General features: G+C 47.7%; 1 protein-coding gene across 1 annotated transcript in view; it reads left to right on the top strand.

The window, feature by feature from the left end:
* GPR4 (G protein-coupled receptor 4) overlaps positions 1-16,682 on the top strand; it is a 548,710-nt gene that overhangs the window by 181,818 nt on the left and 350,210 nt on the right. Inside the window, exon 2 of the mRNA XM_069644709.1 lies at positions 12,999-13,232. The gene's annotated coding sequence lies outside the window, so the exon portion shown is untranslated. The remainder of the gene's footprint in view (positions 1-12,998; positions 13,233-16,682) is intronic.

The raw sequence follows: 16,682 nt of genomic DNA, 5'->3' as shown, positions 1-16,682 counted from the left end.
AACATTCATCCGCTCTACGCACACATCCGTTTTACGCACACATCTGTTTTACGCACACATCCGCTCTATGCCCTCATCTGCTCTACGCACACATCCACTCTGCACACACATCCACTTTATGCACACATCCACTCTACGCACTCAACCACTCAATGCACTCAACCACTCTACACACTCAACCACTCTACGCACTCACCCATTCTTCATACTCAACTGCATTACATGCTCATCCGTCCTAGGCGCTAGTGAGCTATACGCACTCATCCACTCTATGCACTCATCCGCTCAAAGCATCCATTCTATGTACTTTAGATCATTCCATGTATGTCGCATATTTCTATGCGCTCCAATTTGTTCCATGCACTTTACATCAAGCCCATTATTAATCCGCATTATGTGCTAATCTGGACTAACATTCATCTGCTCTACGCACACATCTGCTCTACGCCCTCAACCACTCTACGCTCTCAACCACTCTATGCACACAACCACTCTAAGCACTCAACCACTCTAAGCACTCAACCACTCTAAGCACTCAACCACTCTACGCACACGACCACTCTACGCACACGACCACTCTACGCACTCGACCACTCTACGCACTCAACCACTCTACGCACACAACCGCATTATGCGCTCGTCCGCCCTAGGCGCTAGTCAGCTATACGCACTCATCCGCTCTACGCATTCATCCGCTCTACGCACTCACCCATTCTTCATACTCAACCGCATTACGCGCTCATCTATCCTAGGCGCTAGTGAGCTATACACACTCATCCGCTCTACATACTCATCCACTCAATGCACTCATCCACTCAACGCATTCATCCGTTCTATGTACTGTAGATCATTCCATGTATGTTGCATATTTCTATGCGCTCCAATTTGTTCCATGCACTTTACATTGAGCCCATTATTAATCCGCATTATGCGCTAATCTGGACTAACATTCATCTGCTCTACGCACACATCCGCTCTACGCACACATCTGCTCTACACCCTCAACCACTCTACGCCCTCAACTACTCTATGCCCTCAACCACTCTACGCACACAACCACTCTATGCACTCAACCACTCTACGCACTCAACCACTTTACGCACTCAACCGCATTACGCGCTCGTCCGCCCTAGGCGCTAGTCAGCTATGCGCACTCATCCGCTCTACGCACTCATCCGCTCTACGCATTCATCCGCTCTATGCACTCATCCGCTCTACGTACTCATCCACACTTCATATACATCTGCATTATGTACTCATCCGCTCTTTGCATTCATCCGTTCACGTACTCATCTGCTCTGGGCATTCATCCGCACTATGCACTCATCGAATGTTCATACTCAACTGCATTGCACATTCATCCTCTCATGCACTCTTCTGCTCTAGGCATTCATCTGCTCTAGGCGCTTGTCTACTCTATGCACTTGTCCGCTCTACGCACTCGTCCGCTCTACATACTGTTCTGCTCCATACACTCATAAACTCTTCATACTTGACCGCATTATGTAATCGTTTGTACTGACTACTAAACCGCTCTATGTACTCATCTGCTCTACGCGATCGTCTGCTGTACACATTCATCCATTTTACGCAACATCTGCTCTACAGTCATCGGCTTTACGCACTCATCCACTTTGCATTACTCACTCATCTGATCTTGGCACTCATCCGCACTGGGCACTCACCTGCTCTAGGCACTCACCTCCTCTAGGCACTCACCCGCTCTAGTCACTCACCCACTTGCTCTAGGCACTTACTTATCTACGCAAACAACTGCTCTACGTAATCATCCACTATTGGTACTCGTCCGCTATAAGTACTTATCCGTTCTAGGCACTCACCCATTCTACGCACTCACCCGCTCTAGGCTTTCACCCTTTCTATGCACTCATAGGTTCTACGTAATCATCCTCTATACACAGTCATCCACTCTCCGCATTCATCCGCTCACCGCATTCATACGGTCACTGCACTCATCCTGTCACCGCACTCATCCGTTCTCCGGAATCATCCGTTCTAGGGACTCATATGCTCTACGCATTCGTCTGCTATATGCAATCAGCCGCTATATGCACTCATCCGCTCTACGCACCCATCCGCTCAACAAACTCGTCTACTCTTGGCCCTCAACCGCTATGCGCGCTCGTCTGATTTACATGCCTGCCCGCTCTACGCACTCATTGGCACTAATCCGCTCTAGGCACTCATCCGCTCTAGGCACTCATCCGCTCTACGGACTCATCTGCTCTACACACTCATCCGCTCTACACACTCTGCATACTCATCCACTCTAATTAATTCTTCATTAGATCCTCTTCATTTTGTTCTTTTTGTTCATTTTGTTTCTTTCGGTTTATTTCGATTTTTCTTTTTATTTACTTTTCAGGTTTGTTCATTTTTTGGATCTATTTTGTTTGTCTTTTTAGCTAATCAGTAGAGGTTATTCATTTATGATTTGTGATTTCGGGCCTGGATCTGATACTGCATTGCTATTTATGATCTAGTGTTTTGGGAGAATCTTTGCGATGGTGTTATCTAGTTTGAGTTAGATAGAGTTTGGGTGGGTTTTAGGGGAAAAGCCAAGTTTTCAGCAATTTGCGGAAGGACATCAGGTCTTCTGTGAGTAGGATGTGGGGTGGGAGTGTGTTCCACAGTGTGGGGGCCAAGGCTGAGAATGATGATCCGCCTAATCTGACTGAGTTTGTTTTTGGTATCACTAGGAGGCCTGTTGAGCTAGATCTTAGAGTACGTGCAGGGTGATAGGTTTTCAGTTTGTCTTGAAGATATTGTGGTCCGGTTTTGTGCAGTGCTCGGTGAGAAATGCATAGGGTTTTGAAAGTCACCCTTCAGGCGACCGGAAGCCAGTGCAGAGTTTTGAGGGATGGGGAAATGTGGTCTCTTGGGCCAAGCGCTAGTAGGAGTTTGGCTGCAGCGTTTTGTGCTCTTTGTAGTTTAGTCCGTTGGTAAGCGTGGACTCCGAGGTAGAGGGGGTTAGCGTAGTCCAGTCTTGATATGACAATTGATTGGATAGCGGAGAGTCTGTTTGGAAAGGAGAGGTACGGAAATATGCGCTTAAGAGTTTTAAGGTGGTAGTGGCAGGACTTTGAGACGTTATTGACTTGGCGCGAGAGTGTTAGGTCAGAGTCTAGGATGCATCCAAGGTTTTTTTTTTACTGATTTAAAGTGGGTCGGTGAGTTGCCCATGGCGGATGGGCAAGGTAGTGGGTGTAGAAGAAGTTTAGTGTTGCCACATACCATGATTTCGGTTTTCTAGGGGTTTAGCAAGAGGTGGTTTGTGGTCATCCAGAGCTCTATGTCGAGGAGACAGGAAGCGAGGTCAGGTTGGCAGTTGGGTTTTGAGTTCAGGAGTTTCAGAATTAGCTGAGTGTCATTGGCGTAGTTGTAGCACAGGAGATTGTGCATGCAAATTATTCGTGGGAGGGTGGCCATGTAGAGATTGAATAAGAGGGCTGATAGGCATGCTCCTTGTGGAACTCCGGTGTCGACTGGGCGGGCTTGAGAGGAATAGGTTGTGAGTAGGGTTATTTGATTCCTGTTTTTGAGGAAGGATGCTATCCATTTGAGAGCGGTTCCTCGAATTCCCAGGGAGTGGAGGCGGTCAAGAAGGATTGAGTGATTGATTGTGTCGAAAGCGGCAGATAGGTCAAGGAGGATTAATGCTGCGCAACCCGCAGAGTCTGCTGTGTTTTTAAGGTCATCCCAGATTGAGGTTAGGATGGTTTCGGTTCCGTGTCGGGCTCTGAAACCTGATTGAGCGGGGTCTAGGAGATTATTGGCTTCAACAAATGCATTTAGTTGGGAGTAGGCGGTTCGGTCGATGAGTTTGGCAAGGAACCTGGTGTTAGAGATGGGGCGGTAGTTTTTGGGCTCGAGATGGGCGAGGGAAGGTTTTTTTATTAGAGGTTTGACATGAACTGGTTTGAATGCGTCAGTAAAAATTCCTGAGGAAAGGGAGTCATTTATGATGGTTCTCCCGTGTTCTCCTGCGCAAGTCAGAGCAAAGATTTCTTTGAGGATTGAGGCTGGGCAGGGGTCTAGCAGAGAGCCGGAGGGTTTGCGGGCAGAGAGAAGTTTTAGAAATTGGTCGGCAGATATTGGACTAAAGGAGTCGAACGTTGGTTGAGTAGTGGTCACAGGGAGTGGGTTGGTCGGTAATGAGGGTGAGTTGCCTGGTGGGAGTAAGCAAGCTAGTTTGTTGGTTAGAGCGTTTGTTCTTTCGAGAGCTGTAGTGTAAAAGTGGAGAGAGAGTGAGTCGCACAGTGATTGTGAGGCGGTTGTGGCGGTGGTGATGCATGCTGGTTTGGTGAATTCGGTGATGATTTTGTGAAGTTCTTTGCTGGGTTTTTGCCGTTGAGGATTCGGGAGTTGTAATGGGCTTTTTTTGCTTTTTGGATTTCGGCCTTGTACTGACGAAAGTGCTGGACTAAGGTGATCTGCTCAGGGGAGTTTTTTTCTTCCGCCATTTGCGTTCTAGGTGTTCATATAGTTTTTTTTGGTCTTTAACTCAGGTATGAACCATCTAGGAAAGAGGCCACGGCGAGCTGATGGTTTGCAGGAGTGCTTTGTTGAGCCATGAGTCAAAGGCGTTGGGGGTTAATTCTTTTTTGAGTAGGCAGGTAGGCGGGGGAGACTGGAGGAGTGCGTTGGCTAGGTCCGGAAGGATTATTAGTTTCTTCCAGCATTTGCACAGGTTAGGAGGTTCAGGTTCGCATACGGTAAGAGGGTTGGGAGAGCGGATGGTGGAAGAAACAATGAAGTGATCGGACCAGATAATAGGGGTGGGGGGGGTTTAGCTGTATTAGGTTGTGGGAGCTGAAGATGGCATCAAGAGTGTGTCCTTTGTAGTGAGTCGGGCCGTTTGTGTGGGGTTGGAGGTTTATTGCGTCGAGGCCGTCGACCAGAGAGTGTGTCATAGGGTTGGTGGGAACGTCCAGCCATATGTTGAAATCACCTAGAAGGGTGAGGTTGGGGTGGTTTAGTTGGATGGTGGCAATGGAGTCGCAGAGGTTGTTTGAGAATTGTCTATCGTATCCAGGGGGTCTGTAGATTATTAGGAAGCTGTGGGAGAACGAGGGGGAAAGGGATAGTTTAACTAGGAGTGATTCGCAGGAAGGAATGGAAGGTTGGTTGTCAGTGATTGAGGCATGGAAGTGAGACTTGAAGGCGAAAGCTATTCCTCCTCCTCTAGAGGGACGGTTCAATGGGATGAGGGAGTAGTTGGGGGGGAAGGCTTCATTGGCGATAGGGGCAAAGTCGTCAGAGAACCAGGTCTGGTTTGTCAGAGGTGAGGAGGTCAAAGATGCTGTGTCTGTTTTTTGCTACAGATCGAGCATTAAATAGGATGCAATTCACCTTGGTAGAAGAGGTTGATGTCAGGGCTGCATGTGTGTGGGGTGGGATGGGAGAGGGTGGATGCTGGGGAGTGGGAGGGGTGAGGTGGTTGATGGCCGGTGGGAAGCAGTGGAGTTGGTGGGTTTCGGGTTGGGTTGGATGGATGTGAGTGATGATATGATTGGGTTTGGTGTGTGGGGTTTGGAGGTGGGGTGTGCAGGGTTAGTGGTTTCAGTTGGGGTTGGTGAGAAGTCAAGGGTGAGGGGTTTTAGGTAAGGTGAGGCGTGGGGGGAGGGTGGTTAGTGGGATAAGGCGGTGGGCCTAGATAGGGGAGGCGATGAGTGTTGAGAGATTGAGGGGTCCAGGTACGTTTCCTCTTTAGTGTCTTTGTTGCGATTGGTGTGTGAGAGAGGGTAGGAGGGTCGGAGGGGACCAGAGATGAGGATTCCGTTCTTGCTAGGGCTCTGCGTGCAATTTTTAGGGAGGGGAAGGACTGTGGTCGGTGTGGGGTGATGGTTGGGATTGATGGGAGGAGTGTGGGTGCATGGATGCTGTGCAGGGGGGGGCGGGTGTGCTCATAACTGGCATCTCAGTGGAGACGTTCAGGGGAGCCATGGTCTTAGGGTGGGTGGCTAGCCATCGTGCACCTCTGGCCTGGTGTTTGGAAAGAGGCAGGGTGGGGGGTGTGGTGGAGGCAGGGAGGATTTGGGGGGGTTGGGACATGAGGTAGGGTTGGCAGGAAGGGGGGGCGGTGCACAGTGTTCGTTTCCGCTAGTCCTCTGTGGATCGTGTGCACTCATGGTAAGTAGCTGTGATATTATTGAAGGTTTCAGGGTTCAACTAGCAAGGAACAGTTCTAAGTCAGCCAGGTCAGACTATTAGGCACACTTCAAAATTCAGCTTTGCACAGAGAGGATATTAGGCGCACTTCTAAGGTCGGTTTTACCCAGGGAGGATATTAGGCACTTCTAAGGTCGGTTTTGTCCAGGGAGGATATTAGGCACACGACTAAATTTCACTTTGCACAGGGAGGATAATTAAACACACTTCAGAGTTCAACCAGGGGAGGCTATTCGGCACACTTCTGAGCTTAACTTTGTACAGAGAGGATGTTAGGCACACTTCTGAGTTTAGCTTAGTACAGAGAGGATGTTAAGTAGGTTTGTACAGGGAGGGTATTAGGCACACTTCAAAATCGGCTTTCTACAGGGAGGGTGTTGGGCACACTTCAATTTAAAGTTTGGTTTTACACTGGGAGGATATTAGGTACAAGTCTAATTCAACTTTGCACAGGGAGGGTAATTAAACACACTTCAGAGATTCAAACCAGGGGAGACTATTAGGCACACTTCTGAGTTAAAACATTGTACAGAGGGTATTAGGTACACTTCTAGGTTCAGGTTTTGCACAGGAAGGATATTAGGCACAGTTCACAGACCAACTTCCCACATTTGTGTTTGTACGTTATGAACAGTTCTGAAGTCTACCAGGCCAGGATAATTAGGTACACTTCTATATTCAACTTTGCACCGTGAGGATAATAGTCGCACTTCTAGATTTAACTTTGCACAGTGAGGATAATAGGGACGCTTCTAAATGCAGCTTTTCATAGTTGGGATATTAGGCACACTTCTAAATTCAACTTTTCAAATGGAGGATACTAGGGACACTCCTAAGTTTAGCTTTTTGTATGGAGGATACTGGCCCCACTCCTAAATTCAACTATGCACTGTGAGGTATTAGACACAGGCACAGTGAGGATAATGGGGACACTATGCACTGCTTACTGACAGGTATTAGACACACTTCTAAATTCATTTTTTGATATGGCGGGTACTAGGCACACTCCTCAATTCCACTTTTCACACGGCGGATACTGGGCACTTTCCTAAATTCAATTTTGCATTTAGAGGTATTAGACACTTCTAAATTCAATTTCTAACATGGTGGTTACTAGGCACACTCTTAAATTCAGCTTTTCACACGGTCGATACTAGGCACACTCTTAAATTCAGCTTTGCACAGGAAGGTCAATTAGCATACTTCAGAGTTCAAACAGGGGAGGTCATTAGGCCCACTTCTGAGTTTAACTTTGTACAGAGTAGACACTTCTAGGTTTGGCTTTCTACAGGGAGGGTATTAGGCACACTTCCAAATCTACTTGGCACACTCCTAAATTCGACTTTTCACTGAGAGGTATTAGGCATACTTCTTAATTCAGCTTTCACATGGCGGATACTAGGCACACTCATAAATTCAAACTATGCACTGAGAGGTATTAGGTGCACTTCTTAATTCAACTTTTTATATGGAGGATACTAGGTACACTCCTAAAATTCAACAATGCACTGAGAGGTATTTAGACACACTTCAAAATTCTGCTTTGCACTGAGAGGACATTAAGCATACTCCTAAGTTCAATTATTCACATGGAGGGTACTAGGCACACTCCTAAATTCAACTTTGCACTGAGAGGTATTAGACACACTTCTTAATTCAGCATTTCATATGGAGGATATTAAGCACACTTCTAATTCAACTTTGCGCTGAGATGTATTAGACACACTTCTAATTCAACTATGCGCTGAGAGGTATTAGACACACTTCTTAATTCAGATTTTCATATGGAGGATATTAAGCACACTTCTAATTCAACTTTGTGCTTAGAGGTATTAGACACACTTCATTATTCAACTTTTCACATGGAGGATATTAGGCACACTCCTAAATTCAACTATGCACTGAGAGGTATTAGACACAATTTAAAAATCAACATTGCACTGAGAGGTATTAGACACACTCCTAAATTCAACTTTCACTGAGAGGTATTAGACACACTTTAAAATTCAACTTTTCACTGAGAGGTATTAGACACAATTTCTAAATTCAGCTTTAACATGGAGGATACTTGGCATACTCTCAAGTTCAACTATGCACTGAGAGGTATTAGACACAGTTCTAAATTCAGCTTTTCACATGCAGGATATTAAGCACACTTCTAATTCAACTTTGTGCTGAGAGGTATTAGACACACTTCATTATTCAACTTTTCACATGGAGGATATTAGGCACTGAGAGGTATTAGACACACTTCATTATTCAACTTTTCACATGGAGGATATTAGGCACTGAGAGGTATTAGACACACTTCAAAATTCAACTTTGCACTGAGAGGACATTAGGCATACTCCTAAATTCAATTATTCACATGAGGGTACTAGGCACACTCCTAACTTCAACTTTGCATTGGGAGGTATTAGACACACTTCTAAATTCAGCTTTCACATGGCGGATACCTGGCATACTCTTTTAAGGGTAACCAGGGATGCTACTAGGCACCTTCTAAATTCAACTTTGCTCAGACAGGATATTATGCACACTTCTAAAGGCAACCAGGAACGCTACTAGGCACCTTCTAAATTCAACTTTGTTCAGACAGGATATTATGCAAACTTCTAAAATCACCTTTGCACAGACAGGATATTACGCACACTTCTAAAGGTAATCAGGGACGCTACTAGGCACCTTCTAAATTCAACTTTGCTCAGACAGGATATTATGCACACTTCTAAAGGTAACCAGGGATGCTACTAGGCACCTTCTAAATTCAACTTTACTCAGACAGGATATTATGCACACTTCTAAAGGTAACCAGGGACGCTACTAGGCACCTTCTAAATTCAACTTTGCTCAGACAGGATATTATGCACACTTCTAAAATCAACTTTGCACAGACAGGATATTATGCACACTTCTAAAGGTAATCAGGGACGCTACTAGGCACCTTCTAAATTCAACTTTGCTCGGACAGGATATTATGCACACTTCTAAAGGTAACCAGGGACGCTACTAAGCACCTTCTAGATTCAACGTTGCTCAGACAGGATATTATGCACACTTCTAAAGGTAACCAGGGACGCTACTAGGCACCTTCTAAATTCAACTTTGCTCAGACAGGATATTATGCACACTTCTAAAATCAACTTTGCTCAGACAGGATATTATGCACACTTCTAAAATCAACTTTGCACAGACAGGATATTATACACACTTCTAAAGGTAACCAGGGACGCTACTAGGCACCTTCTAAATTCAACTTTGCTCAGACAGGATATTATGCACACTTCTAAAATCAACTTTGCACAGACAGGATATTATGCACACTTCTAAAGGTAACCAGGGACGCTACTCGGCACCTTCTAAATTCAACTTTTCTCAGACAGGATATTATGCACACTTCTAAAATCAACTTTGTACAGACAGGATATTATGCACACTTCTAAAATCAACTTTGCTCAGACAGGATATTATGCATGCTTCTTAAATTCAACACTACTAGGCAACTTCCAAGTTTAATGGTTAGTTTCATGCTTTATGAAATCAACTATACCACAGACATGATTATAAATGTGAACTTTTAAATGCATTGCAGACACAGTATGAAGATTTTACAATGGTTTAGTTTCTAGGGTTGAGTGGTAGGGTACTATGGCGAGTAGTTATTGCTTCTGTCCCCGCCCTTGCCACACTTACTTATTGTTGGCTTCTTGCTTCTCCTGCGGATACCTGCAGATATGATCAGGAGCCATCAAAGTGGAGCCGTCCTTTGCCTTGGGTCCTTAGCCGATGGGATGCCAGGCAGAGGGCTGCCCTGGGTGGACTGGCAATGAGCGGGGATCTGCTTGAGATGGCCAATCAGGAGTGGGGGCGGAGCGGGAGGCGGGTGGAACCATGAAGTGGGTGCGGGAAGAGAGCGGGCCACGAGGAGAGCGGGTCAGGGGCCTGGGGGCACGCAAGTTTGCTTTTAGGTCGAGGAGCAGGCACACTTATTAACAATTACCTGAGAGCTGCCACGGATGGGCAAAAAACACTAGGTAAACACTCACAGAAACACAGGAGCTGAATGCGCACCTACGGTGCACGCGGGTCACTAGGCATACACTATGGGCAGAGGGAGCCAATCACGGACGGGGTGGGCGGGTTGGAGTGCGGGAGGGATCCGAGTCAGGAAGTGGGAGTGGGGTGGGGAAGCAGAGGGAGATGCACTGGTGGAGGGCCTGGGGCCTTCACTAACACGGGCTAATCTATCGAATGGGGCCAAAAAACACTAGGTAAACATTCACCGGACCACAGGAGCTGAATGCGCATTTACGGTACACACGGGTCACTAGGCCTACACTATGGGCAGAGGGAGCCAATCACGGACGGGGTGGGCGGGTTGGAGGGCGGGAGGGATCTGAGTCAGGAAGTGGGAGCGGGGTGGGGAAGCAGAGGGAGATGCACTGGTGGAGGGCCTGGGAACTTCACTAACACGGGCTAATCTATCGAATTGGGCCATAAAACAATAGGTAAACACTCACCGGAACACAGGAGCTGAATGCGCACCTACGGTGCACGCAGGTCACTAGGCCTACACTATGGGCAGAGGGAGCCAATCACGGCTGGGGTGGGCGGGTTGGAGGGCGGGAGGGATCTGAGTCAGGAAGTGGAAGCGGGGTGGGGAAGCAGAGGGAGATGCACTGCTGGAGGGCCTGGGGACTTCACTAACACGGTCTAATCTATCGAATTGGGCCAAAAAACACTAGGTAAACACTCACCTGGACACAGGGGCTGAATGCGCACCTATAGTGCACGCGGGTCACTAGGCCTACACTATGGGCAGACAGAGCCAATCACGGACGGGGTGGGCGGGTTGGAGGGCGGGAGGGATCCGAGTCAGGAAGTGGGAGCGGGGTGGGGAAGCAGAGGGAGATGCACTGGTGGAGGGCCTGGGGCCTTCACTAACACAGGCTAATCTATCGAATTGGGCCAAAAAACACTAGGTAAACACTCACCGGAACACAGGAGCTGAATGCGCACCTATGGTGAACGCGGGTCACTAGGCCTACACTATGGGCAGAGGGAGCCAATCACGGACGGGGTGGGCGGGTTGGAGGGCGGGAGGGATCTGAGTCAGGAAGTGGGAGCGGGGTGGGGAAGCAGAGGGAGATGCACTGGTGGAGGGCCTGGGGCCTTCACTAACACGGGCTAATCTATCGACTCACCGGAACACAGGAGCTGAATGCGCACCTACGGTGCACGCGGGTCACTATGCCTACACTATGGGCCAGGGGAGCCAATCACGGATGAGGTGGGCGTGTTGGAGGGCGGGAGGGATCCGAGTCAGGAAGTGGGAGCGGGGTGAGGAAGCAGAGGGAGATGCACTGGTGGAGGGCCTGGGGCCTTTACTAACACGGGCTAATCTATCGAATTGGGCCAAAAAACACTAGGTAAACACTCACCGGAACACAGGAGCTGAAATCTAAATATATATATATACATGGGAATAATGTTTAACAGATTTAATTGTGGGTACAATGCACTATAGTGATCAGATGATAAAGAAAGCATTTGGCAAGTAGATAAGATTATTAGAAATCAATCTTGAGATTTGGGGACCACAAGCAAATAACGGACTGCACAGGATCAATCAGGGTTCCACTCACTCTTGTAAATTGTATTTTAAAGAATTGTAGCAACATTACATAGAAGAAATGACCAAGCTAATGAGGAAGCATGGGTAGATGAAGATACAGTCACAAGGATCAAGCGAAAAGTCCCGGTATATCCATATTCCTCAGTTTCTGGCTTGGTTGAGCCAGGATGTCTTGGGCACAGGGTGAATCTGTGGGGAGTTCAGTCTACACTCTTTGTTTGGTATGTGGAGGTTTATGGTGACTGTGATGCCCATGTCTTTTCATGTGTGTGAATATATTTCATAATTGCGATGGTTTCAACGTTGCTCATTGTGCCGTAAACCACCCAGTAAGGTATGCACTCTTCCAAATGCACGCAGGTGGCAACAATGCACGGGGTAAGAACCTTTAACATAACATAACAAATGTAATGACCCAAATCAAAATAGAGTAAGAATAATCTTTATTCCTTCCCATAGGACTCTGAGATCGCTCTCCGAGAACTTAGTGATCAGCGTCAAGATAATTAAACAAATGTGGGTTGAGCGCAGTTTCACTGGTCAGGAACCCACCCTGTGGAACACCTGAGGCTCTGACATCACTGGGATGCCCTTTCCTGTTGGGCAAGGTCGTGAATTGTGAAGCACGTTTTATTTGAGCTTGTCATGTGGAGTGTGTAGTCCTCACTATAACACACTATCCAAATATGAAAGAATAACTCAATTTGGCCACTTTTGACTGTCTTTCTCTTTCTAGCCCCTCTACTATGCAGTCCTCATGGAAGCCATGCAGTGGGCGCCCTGAAGCAGCCAAGTAGTTCAATATAGGTGCCATATTTCCATAACAGGCCCTGGATATTGAGGATAATGGGCTTGGGACTTATTGTGGCTGCCTTAAGGATCCACTGGATACTAGAAAATCAGCTTTGTTTGGGAGCTCCTCATTTCATCCAGGTGCTAGCTTTGAACAGCTGCTAGGCGCTGGCTTAGGCTGGCACTCGTGTCTCCGAGAAGCAAAGCTGACTGTCCTCTGAACAGTGTGTAGACTAACACAATGTGCTCTGATGACGTTTATTGTGAGTCGGGGGTCAATGTGGGAATGGAGGGGAGAGCACACCAGGCCTGTCCATATCTCTATTGTGTTTGGGGGCTGGAAGGATCCCCATCTGACCCTCTGTTTCCTTTGTTTTAGGAAGGCCTGGAATCACTTCTTATCTCAGTTGGAGATTTCAACACGCCTCCAATCTGTCTGCAAGGACCTCACGCCTGGGGGTGTGGAAGACTCTGGAGGGGTCGAGCAGCCCTACCTATAGCCCTATTTGAAGATGCCTTGTACGTCACCCAGCACACAGGCCGGTGCCGGTGCTGTCCCCTGTGTGTGTGTGAAGCCAGACTGCACAGCATCGTGGAGAGTATAGAGCACCAGGTAGGTCTGTGGCTGTGGGAATACTGTATTTTCATAAATGTACAAATCTGATCAGTTCGGGAGATGGGCCTGTATTATGACAGTGGCAAAGGCTTGAGGAATGTTCTCGCTAAAGGCCCGGGAATGACTGGTTTCAGGACGTTGTGGTAAGTGGGATTTGTCTGTTTTCGCTGCATTGGGATTTCGCTGCTGGTGGAGCATGCCAATACTCTATGATTGCCTGTGTATGCAGCTGTAATTATGGGGCGTGTGTGTTGTGTGGGTGCATTAGGGGGAGATTTCTGGATTGCACGAGGCGCTGTACACCATATTAACCATGTGTCTGCAACCTGTGTCGGCTCTCCAGATGTTAGACTCCCATGACTGCTCAGCATAAACTGTGCTGGTGAGGGCGGATGGGAGCTGCAGTCTGAACATCTGGAGAGCCAAAGGTTGCAGACCCCTGCACACCATCTTGCAGAGACTGGGCCGGCTTTTCTTCAGGTATGCTGTTGTAACTGCCTTACACTTTAAGGGCGCCACTCTCATTATCCGTCTGCTTGCACTTCTATGCGTGAGAACATTTTCAAGAGAGTTAAAGTCATGGGGAACATAAATGAACGGGCCCATCTTGGAGAGTTGGTGAACTCTATATTTGTCGATATCGGGACTATAGCCAGTTTCCCGGTTCTGCAATATGTAAGGGCATGGTGGACTGGCTTGATGGGCAGGTAGAATGGTTGTGCTGTTGGTTCCTGCCTGTATAGAGGTCCAGGCGGGGTTCGGCCAGCTTGTGCCTAGTGGATGACTTGGGACGGACCCTGGTTTGAAGCAGCTGGCATCCAAATACCTGGCAGGGCCCGCCTGCTTGTGACAGAAAATGTCATCATTTAAGAAAGATCTTGAGGGGGTGGGGGTTGCAAGGAGTCTGTCAGATCTCCTTTCCTGCCCCACTAGCACAAGGAGTCCCTATACGGGCAGCTGTGAGGTCTGCGAGATGATGGGTTATGCATCCCAGCAGGGAAACAGCAGGCCGGAGAGTGTCAGTGATGAGCACACTGGGTGATAAAAAAATGTTTCCCCTTTGGCAAACCCATGGGTGTCATTTTAGGGGGGGCAAGGGTGCTTATCCCCCCAACTTTCGTGGCACACCATTGTGGCCCCTTTTCTTTAGAAGGCATGTCCGCCCCAACATTTTCTGCAAAGTTACTCCACTTTGCAAAACCAGGCGGGAATATGTGGAGGGAGTGAGGTCGCAAGGAGATGACTCATTAAAATGTTTCTGAAAGTGCATGCCCGTCCACAGTGCCTGTTCACATTCCCCACTCATCAAATCAATGCCGGGTCAGGCGGGCTCCTCCATCTCCACTAGCCGGACAAAAAACCATCCCAAAACGTTGCTGCTTCTTATAGCCGTTCTCCCACCCCTTCCATACCTGTCAGCCCCTCGCCACCCCATCCCACCACCTGCAGAGCTATGCCCAGCCAATAGTAGCCCAGACAAAAGGAATAATAATGTGAGTGATATTTTACCAGAACAAAAGCCCCTGAATGATGCAAATGAAATGGCTTATTGAGTGAAAACAACTCCAAAGGATGCATTTTGAATGGGAAAGTCGCCCCCTCTCCATTTAACTACCCACATCGCTGCTTTCTCACAAGACAAAATACAATCACTAAACCATCTCACCCACCCCGCCCCCCTTTAAACATGATCATTTATTTCAGTGATCTTTGCTAGTGTGACACAAACAAAGATGGGCGTGTTGTCTTGCGGATGTTCATTTTTTTTTGTTGACATCCTGTATAATCGCGTTCTACATGCCTATATCAACACTGATTACAAGCTGGGGATCTTATCTCACTTTGTCATTTGTGGTTAGTCTTGAAAGAACTGTTACGAAACCACGAAGATCGTGTTTAGGCTCACAGTACTTTGGATTGCGGTACTTATAGTCTTATGTTCAAGAACTGGACAGGTTTCTGTAATCATTGATGCAATGACTAGGTTGGTTCAGTTTTTGATCTGTTTACTTTTCAAGTCACCTTAATAAAGCAGAGTATTATTCTATCTCACGGGCATTTAATTTTAATTTAATTCACAGTGTCCACTATTCGAAAAACACCCTCCTCATAGTATACTCGTATATAAGCTTGCACCAGATGCAATACTAGTGACTAGTCGTGCATTGCACATCGGTTATGTCTCTTATCCCACTCATAGTAATGTCTTGTAATGTAACTTTCAACGAAGCCCTTGAGTAGCTAAGACTGGTGTTTCTCCCTGTGGTATCATTTTCTGTGCTATAAATGCAGGTTCAAATTAGTGGGGCCTGCACACCTGTTTCAACATTCGGCTTCCCAAATGCTAGCACTAGCGCGGGTTCCCAGCTTCTCTTTAAAGAAACTAGAGGCACAAACGCCAGGTTGCTGGGAAGGGTGGAAGATGCTGGCACACAGGGCCCGGTCCGTGGAATTTTTCGCACGGTTCAAAGTGACTTTGCACTGCTGAAAAGTGACTTTGTACTACCGACACAACCCCTGATTCATGGAACTGTGCAAAGTGTATTTTTGCAGTGCAAAGCTAATTTTGTACTGCAAAAATGACTTTGCACTGACATTGCACTATCAAACTACACTTTGCACAGTTCCAGGGTTTGTTTCGGCAGTGCAAAGTCACTTTTCAGCAGTGCAAAGTCACTTTGAACTGTGCAACAAATTACATGAATCGGGCCCACAGCCATTATTTTTCTGACTCGGCTTGTGTTGGCTCTGGAGGCAGGTCCTACGGGCGTGCCGAGCTCTGGGTCGGTTCTAACCATGAATGTTCTGCCCAACCCTCCGCCCAACACCCTCTCTTTTCTTGTGGCACACCCCCAAGGCGTTCTTTGTCTACTTCATGAGTTGGCTGCATGTATGTGCTTTGAAGAGAATATGTGGTCCGCAGTTTGCTTTCTCTTGGTGGGTTTATTGTGCAGCCAGCTAATCACCGTATGTCCAATGGGATCCACCTTCTTGATGACTCGATGGTAGGCTGCCGGTTTAAACCACTCGAGAGCAACTCTCACTAGGAACATGCCTCGATAATTCGAGGAGCTGCGTGCACGACACTGCCTGGCTCGTGTCTGTAATTTGCCTAATGAGACGGTTGGCCAGATGCAGGGCCTTGCGTGCTCTGCCCCGCGGCGTCTAGACTGCTTAACGCAGAGGGCCGGCCCGACCAAACGAGGCAACCCGCAAGAGGTGCGCACAACAGGGCGTGCGGCCTGGCCCTGAAGAACGAGGTGGCATTCGTGTGAGGTAACAAACCAGCGCGATAATGATATCATCTAAAAATAGCGGTGTGCCTGCTGGGAGCTGGGGTGGCAGGCGTGCTGGCAGGCCCGAAGCTCTCTGCTTCATGCCCAGCTGCCCAGGCATGCTCGCCGGAGCCCACAGGTTCCACGCAGGGTAATTGACGGGTTCCCCCCA

This window comes from Ambystoma mexicanum, chromosome 2p (genome assembly GCF_040938575.1).
Source record: "Ambystoma mexicanum isolate Mex_15411 chromosome 2p, UKY_AmexF1_1, whole genome shotgun sequence".
NCBI lineage: Eukaryota > Metazoa > Chordata > Amphibia > Caudata > Ambystomatidae > Ambystoma > Ambystoma mexicanum.
The sequence above is the reverse complement of the archived record's forward strand: the minus strand, read 5'-3'. Positions and strand labels throughout refer to the sequence as shown.